Source organism: Schistocerca piceifrons, chromosome 8 (genome assembly GCF_021461385.2).
Source record: "Schistocerca piceifrons isolate TAMUIC-IGC-003096 chromosome 8, iqSchPice1.1, whole genome shotgun sequence".
NCBI classification, from domain to species: domain Eukaryota; kingdom Metazoa; phylum Arthropoda; class Insecta; order Orthoptera; family Acrididae; genus Schistocerca; species Schistocerca piceifrons.
Window position 1 is genome coordinate 44,262,985 of NC_060145.1, and position 18,258 is coordinate 44,281,242.

Sequence of the window (18,258 nt, forward strand, 5' to 3'; positions counted from 1 at the left end):
TATGCGATACCCTCCAAATTCAACCAGTTTACCGAGTGACTACGAAGTCTTTCGCGGCGGAGTCCTTGCTCACGCTTCAAACTATTGGGACTCTGTCATTAGGGAAGCAGTTGAAATTAGACTCTGTGAAAATAATTTCAACAGAGATTCCGGTTATGCACTCAGCAATGCATGGAAGCGCGCAATTGATATAGAAAGAGCACAGAGGGAGACTTCTTACATTCCTCGCAGTTCTCCGCCTGTTGCGATGGATGGCGCTGCAAGCAACGCTGGATAAAGCGCGCAAACAAAATCTATGGATATAGGGGCCGCCACCTCAGTAGGCATCGGTTTCACCGTGACGTCATCCAGCCAATGAGAAGCCGTCCACTGCTTATAAAAGCGGAAGCCTCACCGGTCCACGACAGTCAGCTTTACCCCTGACGAAGATGACGGAGGTAGTCATCGAAAGCTTGGGATTTTATCCAAATTTGACGCGGCAAGTAAACCGAGAACTTTTTATGCAAGTTTACCGAGTATTTATGGTTACAGAAATGTTATTGTGTATGTTAACAATGATTGCATGACATGTCTCCATAAACAGTCAACCCATTAAATTATACTGAATAACTGACCCACACAAAAGTTAATATCACTTGATCACTGATACAGCAAATGTCATCATGTGAAAACACTAAGTTCATCTTAAATAATTAATATGAAGTACGAAAAATAGTGGCCAACATAGGTATTTTGGATCTCCTTAAATAAAAATCACCCAGTGAAACTTATTTGTTCACTAGGAGCGTTTTCACTCAGTATTCACGTAATCAATCCTATTTTAGACGAAAACCAATGTAATTCTTAATAATTCATGTTATTTACTTATTTATGCAAATTAGAGAAGTCAATTGACAAACTTCTAAAAAATGGCCTTTTTGTAACAAAGAATTATGCTGTCAAGTCAACAAATCAGTCTGCCATTTTAATAACCTGTTAAATTAAGTCACTCGATATAAATTAATAACTTTTCTGCACAAATTACGATAACAGATGAACATGTGACTTATAAACTATATCTCTTTTTAGTAGTTCTTTGACAAGGCTATAAATACAAGCAGCAAGAAGGGTCGGGAGCGGAGTCTGAATGTCACTTTGGTAAAGAGTATGTGTGTTATTGTTCGAGGTGGATAAACATTGCAAAGAACATGTAAATGAAGTGCTACTTTGTGTTGTGTCATTGTCTTTGGTGGACAGTGGAATTAAGACGGCCACCAGAGTAATAAATATTTGAAGTTTAAATATTTGTTGGTTTCGCTCATTATTTATCATCAAAAGCACATTAAAAACACGGGACTCGTCTTTTTACCCCTAGACAACCAGATTTAGAGCCAGCATTAGCCTCGAGATAGAGCAGCGATCCAGCAAGCAGCAGCGATTACCACAATGCATTTTAATGGCGCCATCCTAACATCAAGTGCTTACAAGCTCCGTAAATGGGAGTGAAGTAGTGCGATTATAGCAACATCTACGACTAGGCGACCATTATAACCTGAAAGATGATGTATGTTCAAATTTCTCGCCAGTCGCGTAGGAGCGGCGCTTGGATCACCACTGTGACAATGTAAATCAGGCTAGCTTGAAATACTCGCTGTAAGGGTCGTGAGCGTCGGAAATTGTACGTGATAAATTGGTATCGTGTGTGTGTGTGTGTGTGTGTGTGTGTGTGTGTATTATTTTTATTTATTTACACGTCAAGTTCCGTAGGACCAATTTGAGGAGCAAATCTCCAAGCTCATGGAAAGTGTCATTACTTGAAATTACAACATAGAAGTAATAACAGATAGAAATAAATGTTCATGAACCCGAAAAAAGTCAGTCCATAAGTTTAAGTAAACGCTATCAGCAATACAATAAGAAACAGCTTAATTTTTCAAGGAACTCCTCGACAGAATAAAAGGGGTGACCCACGAGGAAACTCTTCAGTCTCGATTTGAAAGCGAGTGGATTACTGCTAAGATTTTTGAATTCGAGTGGTAGCTTATTGAAAATGGATGCAGCAGTATACTGCACACCTTTTTGCACAAGAGTTAAGGACGTCCTATCCAAATGCTGGTTTTATTGCTGCCGAGTATTAACCTAGTGAAAGCTGCTTATTCTTGGGAATAAACTAATATTGGTAACAAGAAACGACAATAAGGAATATACATATTCAGAGGCCAGTGTAAAAATACCTAGACTCGTGAACAGAGGTCGACAAGAGGTTCGTGAACTCACACCACTTATTGCCCGAACCGCCAGTTTCTCAGCCAAAAATATCCTTTTAGAATAGGAAGAGTTACCCCAAAATATAATACCATACGACATAAGCGAATGAAAATAAGCAGTCTAATTTTCGTGTCGAACGATCACTCACTTCTGATACCGTTCGAACAGTAAAAATGGCAGAATTAAGTCTTTGAACAAGACCCTGAACGTGGGCTTTCCACGACAGCTTACTACCTATCTGAACACCTAGATATTTTAACTGTTCAGTTTCACTAATCATATGCCCGTCCTGTGAAATTAAAACGTCAGGTTTTGTTGAATTGTGTGTTAGAAACTGTAAAAACTGAGTCATGCTGTGACTTAGGCTTAGTTTATTTTCTACAAGCCATAAACTTAGGTCATGTACTGTACTATTTGAAACCGAGCCAATGTTGCACACAACATCCTTTACTACCAAGCTAGTGTCATCAGCAGACAGAAATATTTTAGAGTTACCCGTAATACTAGAGGGCATGTCATTTACATAAATAAGGAACAGGACTCGCCCCAACATAGATCCCTGGGGCACCCCCCACTTTACAGTACCCCACTCAGATCCCACATCACAGCTGTTATCAAGATTGTGAATAATGATTTTTTTCTGCCTGTTGCTAAAGTAAGAGGTGAACCAGTTGTGAGCTACTCCCCGTATTCCGTAATGGTCCAACTTCTGGAGCAATATTTTGTGATCAACACAATCAAATGCCTTAGTTACATCAAAAAGTACGCGCTCGCATTCGGGAGGACGACGGTTCAATCCCGTCTCCAGCCAACCTGATTTAGGTTTTCCGTGATTTCCCTAAATCGTTTCAGGCAAATGCCGGGATGGTTCCTTTGAAAGGGCACGGCCGATTTCCTTCCCCATCCTTCCCTAACCCGAGCTTGCGCTCCGTCTCTAATGACCTCGTTGTCGACGGGACGTTAAAACAACACTAACCTAAAAAGTACGCCAGGCGTTCGAAACATTTTGTTTAGACCTTCCAATACCTCACAGAGAAAAGAGATACCATTTTCAGTTGTTAAACGACTTCTAAAGCCGAACTGTACATTTGATAGCAAATCGTGTGATATAAAATGATCAATTATTCTTACATACACAGCCTTTTAAATAACTTTTGCAAACACTGATGGCATAGAAATAGGTCTAAAATTATCTACATGATCCCTTTCTCCCTTTTTATAGAGCGGCTTTACTACAGAGTACTTTAATCGCTCAGGAAATTGACCATTCCTAAAGGAAAAATTACAAATATGGCTAAATACAGGGCTAACATGAGCAGAACAGTACTTTAATATTCTGCTAGACCTGGGGACCTTGAAACGTCGGAGAGGCTTCTTCCCGCTGTAGCCGTCAGTGGTTCACAACCCCACAATGGGCCACAGCAGTCCACCACCCTCGCCACACCGAACCTAGGATTATCGTGCGGTTCGGCTCCCAGTGGACAAAACCCGGCCTCCCCCCCCCCCCCCCCTGGGGACGCCTCATACTGGACGAATGTAGCCCCAAATGTGGTAGAGGAATTACGGTGTAGGCGTATGTGGAGACAGTGTTTGCGAAGGAACTGTTGACATAGTGCAACTGAGGCGGAATAAGCGGAACCAGCCCGCATTCGTCGAGGGAGTTGGAAAACCGCCTTAAAACCATCCACAGACTGGCCGGCACACCGGACCTCGACACTAATTCGCCGGGCGGATTCGTACCGGGGACAGGCACGCCTTCCCGCTCGGAAAGCAGCGCGTTAGACCGCGTGGATAGCCGGGCGCGCTAAGTTGATATTAGTCAAAAATGGTTCAAATAGCTCTGAGCACTATGGGACTTAAGATCTGAGTTCATCAGTCCCCTAAACTTCTACTTAAACCTGACTAACCTAATGACATCACACACATCCATGCCCGAGGCAGGATTTGAACCTGCGACCGTAACAGCGGCGTGGTTCCGGACTGAAGCGCCTAGAACCGCTCGGCCACCGCGGCCGGCTGATTTTAGTCAGCAATGCCTTTAAGGCGACAAATACGCCTTTATCAACACACCACTGTATTTGAACGAGATTGTGTAACAGGACTACGAGAAGCTGGATGTTCCTTCTGCGATATTGCAGAAAGACTTGACAGGAATGCAGTCACTGTACAGGACTGCTGGCAATGGCGGCCACGAGAATGAGGCCGCAAGAAAACAGGGCTCCAGACGTGGAACTACTGAGTGGGTAGACCCTCGAGTTCGGCGTGTGGCGCTGGTGCATTGTACAGCAGCTGCAGCAGCAATCTGATTAGGAGTTGTCGCCGTAGTGAAACGATAAACTGTTGCATATCAGGATAGCTTCGAGCCACGCGACCTGTAGTGCAAATCCCACTGACCCCAAACCACCGGGATAGAGGTCTATTGTGTTTCCTGATGAAAGCCGGTTCTGTGTCCGTGCCAGTGATGGTCGTGTGTTGCGTGCTGGACACTGGACCTACACACCTGGATTTCTGGTCTGAGGTGGGGGTTCGTACGACAGCAGGAGCACTCTTGTAGTTGTCCCAAACAGCCTGGCTAGAAATTTTGTGTGACAGTCTAGTAATTAAAACTGCTGTGCTGCCAGGCACCAACAGCATTCCAAGGGGTGTTTTCCAACAAGATAACGCTTGCCCACACACCGCTGTTGTAACCCAACATGCTCTACAGAGTGTCAACATGTTGCCTTGGCCTGCTCGATGACCAGATGTGCCTCCAATCGAGCACTTATGGGGCATCACCGGACGACAACTGCAGCGTCATCCACAAACAGCATTAACCGTCGCTGTACTGACCGACCAAGTCCAACAGGCATGGAACTCCATCGCACAAACTGATATCCAGCACCTGTACAAAACATTGCACCCACATTTGCAGGCTTGCATTCAACATTCCGGAGGTTACGCTGGTTATTAATGTACCAACATTTCACATTTCACATTTGCATCTCGCGCTTACATTAACAATGAACTTACCGTGCTAAACACTCAATATACTACACACAGAAATGTATTCCCAAAATTTCATTACTCTACATTAATTATCTTTTGGTTCAAAAAATATTCAAATGTGTGTGAAATCGTATGGGAGTTAACTGCTAAGGTCATCAGTCCCTAAGCTTACACATTACTTATCCTGAGGGCAAACACACACACACCCATGCTCGAGGGAGGACTCGAACCTCCGCCGGGACCAGCCGCACAGTCCATGACTGCAGCGCCTGAGACCGCTCGGCTATTTCCGCGCGGCTATCTTTTGGTCTTGCGATTTTTTTCCATCAGTGTGTTTTGATTGTGTCAGTGTCCTTCGTGGCTAACAAGCTGAGTAACGAGCTATGCCAAGTTTGTATCGACCACGTGCTGAGTAAACTCCACAAACTGAACAATTTTCGGTCTCGAGGTTCCGTTTTTTCTCCTGCAGTCAGATACTTAGTTACGTGTTGCCTAGATCATTTAAACGATTTTTTATCGAAATGACGTGGAAAGATTCATTTTACAGGATATGTATAAAGGATTAGTGTTAACATTAATTAATACATTAAATTTTAGTCCTACTCGTCCAACTACACTTAAAAGCAATGTTATTTTTATTTTATTTTTGCAGGCATCAGTTTTTAAATAGAAACTCGTCCATAAAATAGAAGCATTTGTCCAATGGAGATGATTTTGGGTTAGATTTAGAACTTGCTTTGCTACCTGCCAGAAATTTTAGGTTATTGAGTATATCATCGAAAATTTTTGTTACTGAGCCTCAGACAGCTTTAATAATAGCTAATAAAGGTCATTTTTCCTCCAGTGTTGTAGGTATGGACATCACTGTTGTTCTGCAGTTGTGGTGGATTATTTATGAAAATTTTCGTTATTGAATATATGTATTGTGATGGTGCAGTTGAAATGATCAAACAGGTACCTACATAACGACTGTGGGTGAACACCACGTTTTATCTTTACTCCTCGCTTTTGTGCAATCAATAATTTCTTTTTAAGTGATGAGTTACTGCAGAAAATTATTCCTTAAGACATTTTTGAGTGAAAATATGCATAAAATACCAGGAGATTTATTTGTTTGTTTCTGAGATTAGCAGTTACACGAAGAGCAAGCGTAGTGAACTTAAATGTTTGAGAAGCTCACTAATATGCTCCTTCCACTTCAAGTTTGCATCGATGTGTACACCCAAAAATTTTGATTGTTCTCCTCTGTTTGCTGATTCCTGTTGATGTGCTATATGAGTTGTTAGTATGCCAGTATTTGTTGTACAGAACTAAATATACTGTATTTTCTCAAAATTTAGGGTGAGTCCATTTTCAGAGAACCACGCAACAATTTTTTGAAAAACATCATTAACAGTATCTTCTGTGCCTTTTTCTGTAATGGGATCTATTGTAACAGTAGTATCATCTGCAAAAAGTACCGATTCTGCTGGCTGAATGTTAAGTGGAAGCTCATTCACATATACACTCCTGGAAATGGAAAAAAGAACACATTGACACCGGTGTGTCAGACCCACCATACTTGCTCCGGACACTGCGAGAGGGCTGTACAAGCAATGATCACACGCACGGCACAGCGGACACTCCAGGAACCGCGGTGTTGGCCGTCGAATGGCGCTAGCTGCGCAGCATTTGTGCACCGCCGCCGTCAGTGTCAGCCAGTTTGCCGTGGCATACGGAGCTCCATCGCAGTCTTTAACACTGGTAGCATGCCGCGACAGCGTGGACGTGAACCGTATGTGCAGTTGACGGACTTTGAGCGAGGGCGTATAGTGGGCATGCGGGAGGCCGGGTGGACGTACCGCCGAATTGCTCAACACGTGGGGCGTGAGGTCTCCACAGTACATCGATGTTGTCGCCAGTGGTCGGCGGAAGGTGCACGTGCCCGTCGACCTGGGACCGGACCGCAGCGACGCACGGATGCACGCCAAGACCGTAGGATCCTACGCAGTGCCGTAGGGGACCGCACCGCCACTTCCCAGCAAATTAGGGACATCGTTGCTCCTGGGGTATCGGCGAGGACCATTCGCAACCGTCTCCATGAAGCTGGGCTACGGTCCCGCACACCGTTAGGCCGTCTTCCGCTCACGCCCCAACGTCGTGCAGCCCGCCTCCAGTGGTGTCGCGACAGGCGTGAATGGAGGGACGAATGGAGACGTGTCGTCTTCAGCGATGAGAGTCGCTTCTGCCTTGGTGCCAATGATGGTCGTATGCGTGTTTGACGCCGTGCAGGTGAGCGCCACAATCAGGACTGCATACGACCGAGGCACACAGGGCCAACACCCGGCATCATGGTGTGGGGAGCGATCTCCTACACTGGCCGTACACCACTGGTGATCGTCGAGGGGACACTGAGTAGTGCACGGTACATCCAAACCGTCATCGAACCCATCGTTCTACCATTCCTAGACCGGCAAGGGAACTTGCTGTTCCAACAGGACAATGCACGTCCGCATGTATCCCGTGCCACCCAACGTGCTCTAGAAGGTGTAAGTCAACTACCCTGGGCAGCAAGATCTCCGGATCTGTCCCCCATTGAGCATGTTTGGGACTGGATGAAGCGTCGTCTCACGCGGTCTGCACGTCCAGCACGAACGCTGGTCCAACTGAGGCGCCAGGTGGAAATGGCGTGGCAAGCCGTTCCACAGGACTACATCCAGCATCTCTACGATCGTCTCCATGGGAGTATAGCAGCCTGCATTGCTGCGAAAGGTGGATATACACTGTACTAGTGCCGACATTGTGCATGCTCTGTTGCCTGTGTCTACGTGCCTGTGGTTCTGTCAGTGTGATCATGTGATGTATCTGACCCCAGGAATGTGTCAATAAAGTTTCCCCTTCCTGGGACAATGAATTCACGGTGTTCTTATTTCAATTTCCAGGAGTGTATATGGAACAGAAATTGACCCAAAATTGAACCCTGTGGGCGTCCATTCGTCACTCCACCTCAGTATAAAATTTTCTACTCTTCCATCATTGTCTGAATTGTTCAACGAACTATTTGCTTTCTTTTTGTTAGGTATGATTCAAACCATTTGTAACAGAGAAACATGGGATTGTTCTGCCTGATCTTTTATTATTCCTGACGCGAGTTTTATTTTCACAACAGTATTATTTGGTAGAAAACTTTTTTATGGACATAATAACCTGTTGCACGATATTGTTTATTCAGCGACTGCGCTTTTGTACTCTTGAGCCTGGTTAGCCTTTAAACATGGACTGCACACAGTACGGAGCTTTAGAGGTAAATAACCTTGATGCCGGCAGAACACTCATCTCCGTATTTGGAAATAATTTTTATGCAGTTTTAGCCCTTTGAGCTGGAGGACTTCCCTTGTTAGAAAACTGCTTCTACTTAAGTGTAACACTACTGCTGAATGCATTGCTTCCTTGTCTGTTTTAGAAAAAAATGTTGGTGTTGACTTTGCTGCTTTGTGGCTGTTGGAAGATAACCGAATTATATAAGCAATGGTTGTAGTATTCAGTCGACTGTGTCCTCGTCATTCCCAGTTAGCAGTAAGAAAAGTCTGACCTGCTAATTCAGTGTTGCCTCGACCGCAATAGCACTGGACTCTTTATTCTAGCAGGAGTTTCAGTTAGCTAAGTTGAACTTTATATGAGGTAACAGAGGAATACTACGGACCAGGAGTCAGACAGATCTCGAGCATATTGTTCCATAAACACAAGAATTGCGAGGTAGCGTTTTACAGTTTGACTAGCGGTCACTCGATACGTAGAGCTGACAAACCTGGGAGAGAAAACACCTTGTTGCAGGCCAGGACAAATAAACTAAAATCATATTATTTACAAGAGGGAAATTAACAATTCCTCCAGTCCCTTTCTTGAGAGAGCGAATGCGTAATGAGAGATACGTTGGAAATAACTAACAGCCAAGAGACTGGCGTTGACTGAGGCTTAGATAGGGGGCGGGACGATAAATAGCCGCGCAGGGTAGCCGTGCGGTCTAGGGCGCCTTGCCACGGTTCGCGTGGCTCCCCCCCCCCCCCCCCCCCCCCTCTCCCGTCGGAGGTTCGAGTCCTCCATCGGGCATGGGTGTGTGTGCTGTCTTTAGCGTAAGGTAGTTTAAGTATTGTGTAAGCCTAGGGATCGATGACCTTAGCAGTATGGTCCCATAGGAACTTACCACAAATTTCTAAATTTTTACGGAAACTTCATCTCATCTAACGATCGAGACGCTTGCTCAGAAATTACGACCGTCGGAAAACTGCGACCGATTGCGGTGGGTAGCGCGTCCCCCGTCACTTTTGTTGATTCGTACGCATTGGAACCAACCACACCGCATGCGTCCGCCAGTAATAAAAAAGAACCAGTGGCCAGCTGTATCTGGCTGTTGGTTGCGATTTGTTCCGGCCAGTGAAGCCAGGCCACATAGTTCAGAGGTTGGAGGCACTGGAGTGACGGCATTTCTGAGACGGGCGGGACGGTCTCACGGCGGCAAAGTAGCCGTGGCATGAATCTCAAACTAACGGCCCGCAAGCCTTTGTAGAAATTCGCCACATTGCCAGTTATTTGCAATAATTAAACCGAGGTCCCTAAAATATCTCCGCCCCCGCGATACGATAATTCAACGTGCAGGCAAGCCCACGATGGTCTCTGTTTGGTCTCTATTTAGTTTAAATGCCTTTTTTCTTCAGTTAATTTCGTTGACTTTTGAAGCATTAATCTTTGGAACACGTGACGAGTAACGTTCGATTCATATTTTCGAGGATAGTCCGAATCTGCTATCAGAAATATAGACTGTATTTTATCTTATCACTGTCTCTTTGTCACGAGTGTGGACAAGGCTGCAGACATTGCTTCTGAACTCCTTATTGTAGGCCAGAGAAAAGTCTGTGCTCTACAGCAGTAAGGACAAAGAAACGGAAAGAAAAATATTGTTGAGCTTTCCAGATACCTTTCTCCAGCAACTTTTGCTTTTCGCACAAGTATTACTCTGCGAAACAGCAAAATTTACGTCTGTTACATATTTTGAATGTTATTATTCAGTAAAATTATATGGCACACGTTTTTGGGGTAACTAATCACTTAGGAAGAAATCCGCTAGTGGACTTCCTTATAAATAATCCATAGTAACTCGAGAGAAACAAGATCACAGCTTCAAAACTAAATCTGTCAGACTGGCGTTTTATGTATAAACTGCCTCGCCCCACATGGTGTCGATAGAAATCGCACAAATTACATGTGGAAAATGTACATTTGAAATTACCAAGTTTGCCGTGTTGGTGGCTAGGCTGAACGTCAGTAAATTATTAGTCCTGACCTTGATTAGTTTATCTTTATGTAAACTCCACGTAACTCATTATACGACCGCAATAAATTTTACGCTCTATGTTCCTGGTATTGCACAACCGTTAACTCTGAAAATACGTCATTATTTCTCGTTTGAAATGGCGTTGTGTAAGTCTCCCTGAGATGAAGGCATCAATTGTTAAGTGTAAAGTACCTAGGTCTGTTAAGGTAACATATGAGCAGTATCTGGTAAGGATGAGTTTGAACTTATAGTCAGTATGCTTGTGTTATCCGCAAACGTTGCACTTTTCTAAACTGCGTTTTAACAATAGCCGTAGCTTGAACTTTTTTTTTTCTGGTTCGTGTCTACGTAAAAACAGTATGAGATTAAAATGCAAACGCAATTTTGTTTGTTTAATTACCCAAACAAGTTTCGCCACCTTCTTCTAAAACACGAAATAGTAATGTCGTTACATTACATTACGAAAAAGTTTTGTGTCTGTTTGGTTTCAGATATACATGTGAATATTTTATAGGACCCTTTAGTTTAAGGCCATTGTATAATTTCTATGTTTGTTACTGTTTTCCTGCATACAGCATATCATCTGCAAAGCTATGAGCGGCTGTCATGAACAAATATGCGAATGTGACTGTCCCCATGCACTCACGTTACTCGGCTGGCTTTAGTTGCTCTGAAAATCACAGAGTAAATTAACTTTTACTTTGGGAGTAATTCAGTTACTATGCTATCTTGCTGCTGACGTGATTCGCGAGATGCATTGCATGCCGCGAGAAATTTTGAATTATTTTCAAGCAGAAAAAAGTGTCTTTTTGCAGACTGTTTTATGTTCATTTATTACATTTTTGCCTCCCACTAGAGCCTTTTGTATTTAACAGTTCTCTTTTGGCTTTAATTTACGGTGTAATTCGTTGCTGTGCTTCAAAACTTGTAGTTTAGATATTTGTAGGGTGCTCGTTTTATTTACTAAATTTTGTGCGAAAGTGTAATGATTTCTGCCACTATTTAGAGCTGTGTATCATGTTCGTAAATTCCTGAAATTTTGTGCTGTGTAGCGGAATTGACAGGAGTTGTACGGAAGTTGGTATATTCCTGCATCGCTGAATTTGTCTGGAGTTCTGTTGTCTGATCTTAGTCTTTCTTGTGTTATCTTTTTTGTTCTTAATGCTATTGTGTTCCCTTCTTCTTCATTATATTTCAAATTATATATACAATTTTATTATCAGATGTTAGTGGGTATCAGTTGTTTCCTTTTTCAGGTGTGATGTGGTCTGTTGTCTTGTCTGTCTGTTCCACCTCTGTGTTTTGATTCCTTAGTTGTGCGCTTATGTGGGTGGCCACTTTCATTATCTTTCGTTTTTATCTCGTTCTTGAGCTTATTTATGGTGTCTGTTTCATATGCATTTTCAGTAGCAATTTGATTATCTTTTAAAGTCATTGCAAGATCATTCATGTAAGCAAATTAATGTTCTCCCAGTGCGTTAGTGCAATGAAATTTTCTCACAGTTCTTCAGTTTCTTGTCGCGCCAACCCTCTGTGTCTCCGCGACGTTCGTTAGCTCAGCGAATGATTTTAGGGACTGTGTTATTGAGGAGACAACCTAGATTCTAGTTACATCGAATCTCGAGAAATGGGTTTTGCACTCAGTGCTGCTTAGAAATCTTCACTGGAAGCTATAAGATGGGTGCTTCAGTATCCTTGTGGGTTTCTGGAGGCGTGAACACAGGGCCGAGCGGCGGCTGGACGCGTAAGCTATCCTCACGTGGAACCTGGAAGCGTTCACGGATAGTAACTGGTCTAGTTTTGCTATGTCACATCGTGGAATTTCATTGTCCACATCATTCCGATGCGTGGAAGATTGCATAAGTGAAGTCAGAATTTTGCTTCATGAAGAGGTACGTGGCCAACAATATGCATGATCGTATCCTTCGCCACAAACAGAACTTGGAAGACACCATGTTGCATTACATTGTCTGCAGCTGAAACCAATATTTGGTGAGTTTTTTGTGGTATCTTATATCAATACCACCCTTCTGGTGTCCCACAGTTGGTAACACCATTGCAAGTTTTCTTCAGACGCCGACAGTGGTCGTGTGGGTTCAGGCGGACCCAATGGAGCACGCTCACTGAACCATGAGTCCAGCAGCTATGTACCACCAGTGCCCTCTACTGCCGCAGTCTAGGTTTGCTCGGTGGCAGCCACACGGCCCATTCGGAACGAGACGCTGCCCAAACGCGAGAGGGACACAGTACAGTCATGGCCTTGTCACTATTGCTTGTACATTAGCGAAGAGAGCCTCTCCCTAAAATGCTCTTGTTTCTATTGCATTACCTGGCCTCTATTTCTTGGTGCATTATTTCTAATTAGCCTTTGTATGCTTGGAGAAAACTACAAGTTAATTAAGTTTTTGTTTACTCTATTTGCTTGTTCGCTCATCTTTTCTGCTCCTGTCCAGCTTTCCTATGACAACAGCTGCCTCACCACTCTGTGGCCCACCTCTTATTACGATTGTGTACAAGGCAGTAGTATTATAACTTACGTCTTATGAATCCAAGAGGTTTCAAAGCATCCGTGGATTCAGATCTCTTGAAAACAAGTCGTGTTTGCTACTACACTGTGATAAAAAGTATCCGGACATCCCGAAAAACATACGGTTTTCGTATTAGCTGCATTGTGCTGCCACCTACTGCCAGTTACTCCGTATCAGCGACCTTAGTAGTCATTAGACATTGTGAGAGAGCAGACCGGGCCGGCCGCGGTGGTCTAGCGGTTCTAGGCGCTCAGTCCGGAACCGCGCGACCGCTTCGGTCGCAGGTTCGAATCCTGCCTCGGGCATGGATGTGTGTGATGTCCTTAGGTTAGTTAGGTTTAAGTAGTTCTAGGGGACTGATGACCACAGATGTTAAGTCCTATAGTGCTCAGAGCCATTTGAGCAGATCGGGGCGCTCCGCGGAACTCACTGACTTCGAACGTGGTCAAATGATTGGGTGTCACTTGTGTCGTAAGTCTGTACGCGACATTTCCTCACTCCTAAACATCCATAGGTCCACTGTTTCCAATGTGTTAGTGAAATGGAAACGTGAAGGGACGCGTACAGTACAAAAGCGTACAGGCCGACCTCGTCCGTTGACTGACAGAAACCGCCGACAGTTGAAGAGGGTCGTAATGTGTAATGGGCAGACATCTATCCAGACCATCACACAGGAATTCCAAACTGCATCAGGATCCACTGCAAGTACTATGACAGTTAGGCGGGAGGTGAGAAAACTTGGATTTCACCGTCGAACGGCTGCTCATAAGCCACACATCACGCCGGTAATTGCCAAACGACGCCTCGTTTGGTTTAAGGAGCATAAACATTGGACGACTGAACAGTGGGAAAACGTTGTGTGGAGTGACGAATCAGGTGTGGCGAATGCCCGGTGAACGTCATCTGCCAGCGTGCGTAGTGCCAACAGTAAAATTCAGAGGCGGTGGTGTTATGGTGTGGTCGTGTTTTTCATAGAAGGGGCTTGCACCCCTTGTTGTTCTTCTTTGATGTTTTAAGCACCTTCTTGCTTCCCAATGCTGAAGAGGAATTCGAGAATGGCGATTGCATCTTTCAACACGATCATAATGCTTGACCTGTGATGGAGTGGTTACGCGACAGTAACATCCCTTTAATGGACCGGCCTGCACAGAGTCCTGACCTGAATCCTATAGAACACCTTTGGGATGTTTTGGAATGCCGACTTCGTGCCAGGCCTCACCGACCGACGTCGATACCTCTCCTCAGTGCAGCACTCCGTGAAGAATGGGCTGCCATTCCCCGAGAAACCTTTCAGCACCTGATTCAACGTATACCTGCGAAAGTGGAAGCTGTCATCAAGGCTAAGGATGGGCCAACACCATATTGAATTCCATCATTACCGATGGAGGGCGCCACGAACTTTTAAGTCACTTTCAGCCAGGTGTCCGGATACTTTTGATCACATAGTTTATTTGTTGTATTAACATGAAAGGGAACATAACATTGGAAATAGAAGAGTTTTCGTATTTAGTTGTTCCATATTATAGCTTGCATGTTATGAAAGTGTGCAGTTTTTAGATAACTGCACACTGAAGATTTATCAAAAACGGGTCGTTCTTGGTACAATTTGTTATAATGAAATGTGAGTGGATGAAGTATTGACCATTAAAGTTCTCAGGACAGCCTAACATCAAAGTTATGAACGCACGTGACAGCACGTAAGGATAATGTACTGGAGAAAGGCGTGAAGTTGTGAGGACAGATATAAGTGATTCGCGTCCTGCTATCTCCAAATTCCATTTTCATCTTCTAATTTTTTGAAAGATACTGGGACTTAGTTACTAATTTAATAGAAATTTCTCCTGTACTGTTTATTGTTATGAATATATAAGATCGCTCTCAGTCATAAGAGGGTTTGTTAGATTTTGTGAACATACTACGAGTCGTGGACCAACGAATTGCAACCTCGCTTTCTATGTCACTGCCTGATTCGATCCCAATTCAGTATTTATTTATTTATTTGTGTACTCGTACAAAAATCTTTACACGTTGTTGGATTCACAATTCACTCTTTCTTGTTTCAAGTATCTTGTATTTTACATGTTATAAAAATTTTGCTACTGAGTAGGAGCAGTGATCTGATGCAAGTGACCTTACCCTTTTACTAAGAAGAGAGGTTAATGAAATGATTCGTATGGTATGTTGAAGGCTATTGTTAATTATCTGTAGTGGAAGTTTAAAAATAGACGTCCTTACTGACTGGATATGCAACTTCCCCTTTTTCCTTGAATAATGTACACGGGACATTCAGCAAATAACGCAACACTTTTTTTCTGAAAGCAGGTTAGTTTTATTCAGGATTTGAATACACCATATTACTCGCACTCCTTTGGCTACAAAGCCGTATTTTCAACATAATGTACGTTCAACTCAGAGACCTTGCGCCACCTTAGTGGGAGGGCCAATATGCTCGCATGGTACCACTGTACTGGTCGACATCGGAGCCAACCTCGTGCTGCATCAATAACCTCCCCACCAACCACGTGTAACTTCGCTTGGAGTGTATCTTTCATTGGGCTGAAAAAAAAAAAAAAAATGGGAGTCGAAAAGTGCGAGATCTGGGTTGTAGATCGGATGAGGAACAACAACAAAGTTATGTGAGCTCCTTTCGTGTGCGCAGACTTGTGTGTGGCCTTGATTTGTCATGAAGAGGGAGAAGTTCGTTCGTATTTTTTGTGGAGACGAACACGTTGAAGTGGTTCCTCCACTTTCCAGAGGGTAACACAATACACTTCAGGATTGACCGTTGCACCATGAGGTTTGTGCGCCCTTGTTGCGATGATGACAGACGCCTCTCTCAACGATTCACTGTCCATTTGTTCACGGCCAGGTTTCCATAGACATTCTTCAAACGCCTGTGAATATCTGCGATGCTTTAGTTTACCGCGGAAAGAAAACGACAGCTGTGTGCCGGGAACGCACCTCTGTTTCTGACGCTAATGTGAAGGCTACAGCCGGCCGCGGTGGCCGAGCGGTTCTAGGCGCTTCAATCCGGAACCGCGCGACTGTTACTGTCGCAGGTTCTAATCCTGCCTCGGGCATGGATGTGTGTGATGTCCTTAGGTTAGTTAGGTTTAACTAGTTCTAAGTGATTAATGACCTCAGAATTTGAGTCCCATAGTGCTCAGAGCCTTTTGAACCATTTTTTTTTTTTTGAAGGTTGCACATAGCGCCTACACCTGTGGGAACTTCATGAAACTACAGGGGATGGAGCGAGAATATTCTACGATGTCCAACAAACAAATTCCGCACTTTTCCAACCAAAGTTGGCCAAGAAAAAACAAGTGTTGAATTTTTTATTGAACGCCGCTCGGCTACTACAAATGGAACAACAGGCTAGTATACGGACAAGAGATAGAATGTACGTCTTAATAGAGTTAACGTAGCAGTTTTACTATGTGCATTTTCGTAAAGAAATTGTCTGGTATGCGAGCCACATACTGCCGAAAATTGCCAATGGGGAACGCTGCCAATGACTCGATGATGTAACGAGACGGACTGTGACAGTCTGACACTTCGCCAGACGATGGAGCACGATGACATTCCTTCCGAAGCGCAGACGGACGCCGGAAAAAAAATGAAAAGAAGAAGAAGATTCAAAATGGTTCAAATGGCTCTGAACAGTATGGAACTTAACATATGAGGTCATGGGTCCCCTAGATCTTAGAACTACTTAAACCTAACTAACCTAAGGACATCACACGCATCCATGCCCGAGGCAGGATTCGAACCTGCGACCGGAGCGGTCGCGCGGTTCCGGACTGAAGCGCCTAGAACCACTCGGCCACACCGGCCGGCGAAGAAGAAGAAGGACGATTTTATTACATCATTGATGTAGGCTGAGAAAACTTCAGTCCGGAACCGCGCGACTGCTATGGTCGCAGGTTCGAATCCTGCCTCGGGCATGGATGTGTGTGATGTCCTTAGGTTGGTTAGGTTTAAGTAGTTCTAAGTTCTAGGGGACTGATGACCTCAGGTGTTAAGTCTCATAGTTCTCAGAGCCATTTGAACCATTTTTAGGCTGAGAAAAGGGAAGAAGAAGAAGGACGATTTTATTTCATCATTGATGTAGGCTGAAAAAGGCGGGACTCTGTAGGGATCCTCGCGGGACTCGATCATTGTGAGGTTGGTTCAGTGCCAGTGTCAGGATCTGTCAGCTAGACTTCTGCTCCACCTGTACCGCTGCGATCGTACCGGCGGCAGCGCGTGGGCGGTCTCGCAGCCCACGTGACTGGACTCCCAGTGGGCGGGAGTCGCCGGTGCCCTTGGGCCACGGGTTCGGTCGCCGAACCTGGCGCGACTGCTGTGCCTTGCACAACTGATGTCGCACCGATAAGTACCCGTGCAGTTATTCGGCACTGACAGTAATGTCTAGGCGCGAAACCTTTGCCGTGTGCTGATTTGAGTGGAGAAGAAATACCGTTACTTGTGCTATGAAAAATCTCAACAAAAACTTTGTTATTGGACAGGAAAATATTTGCGTTCTTCCTTTCAACCACTGCCCTCCCAATAACCTCCATGCGAAATACAGCATAATTCCATCAAAGCCCGATAAGTGTTTTCGTCTTCAGTTATGAAATAAAGAATGAGGTTGTTCAGCAGATTCTGGCAGTTGTATGATATGGTAATGGCCCTTCTGTGTTCAGTGGATAAGTCACTAGGGAGTTGCAGAGAGCGTGGTATGACAAAGTCATAACAGACTTAAGTACTGCATATTGCCGTAACTTTGATAATGAACGCTGTGATTCAGAAATACCTTATGATAGCAATACAGTGGTTCGTTTGCGACGTAATTCTAGCGGAAACAGTCCATGTTTGTATCCTGACAAGGGAACCTCCCCATCGCACCCCCCTCAGATTTAGTTATAAATTGACACAGTGGATAGGCCTTGAAAAACTGAACACAGATCAATCGAGAAAACAGGAAGAAGTTGTGTGGAACTATGAAAAAATAAACAAAATATACAAACTGAGTAGTCCAAGTGTAACATATCCAACATCAAGGACTATATGACATGAAGAGCGCCGTGGTCACGTGGTTAGAGTGAGCAACTGCGAAACGAGAGGTCCTTGGTTCGAGTCCTCCCTCGAGCAAATACTTTACTAACTTTATTTTCGCAAAGTTACGATCTGACCGTTCATTCATTG